The sequence below is a fragment of the Schistosoma mansoni genome, chromosome 4, assembly GCF_000237925.1.
Source record: "Schistosoma mansoni strain Puerto Rico chromosome 4, complete genome".
Lineage (NCBI taxonomy): Eukaryota > Metazoa > Platyhelminthes > Trematoda > Strigeidida > Schistosomatidae > Schistosoma > Schistosoma mansoni.
This window is the reverse complement of record NC_031498.1, coordinates 28,657,305-28,659,489: the sequence shown is the minus strand read 5'-3', so window position 1 is coordinate 28,659,489 and position 2,185 is coordinate 28,657,305. Positions and strand designations below refer to the sequence as shown.

At 33.5% G+C, this 2,185-nt stretch overlaps 1 non-coding gene across 1 annotated transcript; it reads left to right on the top strand.

Annotated features, from left to right (window-relative positions):
* The first annotated feature begins 1,548 nt into the window (after window positions 1-1,548).
* On the top strand, window positions 1,549-1,614 carry Smp_tRNA_00352_Gln_TTG.1.1. Its single transcript has one exon. It is a non-coding gene (tRNA).
* Window positions 1,615-2,185: the final 571 nt, after the last annotated feature.

Genomic DNA, 2,185 nt, shown 5'->3' with positions numbered 1-2,185 from the left:
GGATATTCATGATCTTCACTATTAAAATTACTATAATATCCACAAAACCCCTTCTGATAATTCTACTTAACTTGGATGAGACCTGTAAATTTCTATTGTCAGAGAACGTTTCCTACAGTAAATCTTTAATAGAAGAGTTTGTTACATTTGACTGGTATCTTCAATGTTTTCAAAGGAAAAAATGCAGTAAATATTCGCCGTTAAACCATATACTTTACATAGAATAACTTGAAAACTTTAAACGTCCTGCTTAAACTTCCTATTTTACCATGAATACTAATTGAAATCAGCTGAAACGTTTACTCATATCTCTAAAAAAGCTGAAAATATTCCACAACCTAACTATAGTTTATTCAGTACATGTGACAAATATTGAGTAATTTATCAAAAGAACCGTTTTTTCATTATATTGTAGTCCTTTGTATAAGATGAAGGTTGGAGTTAATCAACCGGAAACTCAGAAAGATCTGACACATATTGTGGTGTGGTTTACTTATATCCATATAAAGAGTATATGGTGATGATCAGATATAGAATGTATTTTGGCAGAAGACCGATATAGAAAGAACTGAAATGAAGCGCGATTGTTACGAAAATGCGTGAACAATGGAATTAGAGAAGATGAACTGATATTTACTGAAGGAACAGTGAAGATTGAGACAATTAGTTGTTATTTTACAAATTAACTGTTTGTTGTATGGTTATCAGAATTTAGTGAGATAGTCTATAATTTGTGATTACATACATTCGATTGTCCCCAACCGGTGTTCTGTTCACTACAATATGACGTTGATCACCACTTAGTGATCGATCAGTTTTAAAGTCCTTTGTATAACTCATTGCCGAATGTATCATACTGTTTTTGTGAAAATTGTTTAGATGCCTCATCTCTTCTAAAAATTCCTAAATAAACATTGAAATAAGCATAGAAACTAATTAGAGATTTTTATATTCTATTCTACATTCCCTTTTTATGCATATTCCACATTAAAAATAAGCTCTATTTAATAAAGACTCATATCTATTAATGTAACCTTACCTTAAGATAGATTTATTAATCAATAAATTGAAGGATGATCTCTAATATAAGTAAAAAATCAGATCAAATCAGTTTCTAGTCATTAGTTATCCTTTATACAAGATAATAAATAACATTGACATTATAATACACATATCTTAAGGCCTGAAAAGGTACTGTTGTGCATTTTTGTCATTTACATGATATGTCTTATATTCTATGATGATAGTGTAGTGAACAGAACATGGGTGGGGACAATCGAATGCAGCTGAGCATTAATTTATAGAATATCTTACTAAAATCTGACAACCGTACAGTAAACAGTTAATTTGCAAACTATTAATCAATTGTAAGCAAAGATGGATAGTGGCTAACAGTGGAATCCAGGACGCGAGTTTCGACCTATTTGGGACTCGTCAGCTGGAGAGACTGACCAGTTGCAGTCCTAAACGTCGATGGGAAGATTCAAGAAAACAATACTAAGTGAATTCAAACTTCACCCCATCGCACAAGTAAGTGGCTATCAGGACTCAGTGGCCGAGTGGATAACGTGATGGCTTTTGAAGCGAGGGTACTGGGTTCGATTCACAGAGTGAACATCAACTGTGAGATGCAGGTACATCCATCTGACGAGTCCCGAATAGGAGTCCCAAATAGGACGAAAGACCCGTCCTGGATTCCACTGCTAATCACTATCCATCTTTGCTTATAATGCTTGTGAATTAAGGCAATATCAAGACAATACGCACAGTATGCACATATACCAATTAGGAACTGACCAGTTGCAGTCCTAAAAACATCAATGGTAAGATTCAAACAAACAATACTAAATGAATTTACATACAGTAAACAGTTAATTTGCAAACTATTAATCAATTATCTCAATCTTGACCAATCGTTCCGCAAATATCAACTCATCGTCTCTGAATTCATTGTTCATGCATTTTCATACCAATTGCGTTCCGTTCCCATTCTTTCCTTATCGATGTTCTAGTGAAATACATTCTCTGCCTGACCATGGTCATATACTACTTATGTGGATATAAGTAACCCACTCCACAACAGCTCATGTACCATTTGGTTTTAGAAACATATTTTTGTCATCATAAAAGAAGTGAAAATGTGTTTCTCTGATTAAACAGTTTAACTAGAAATTCACGCCTTTAT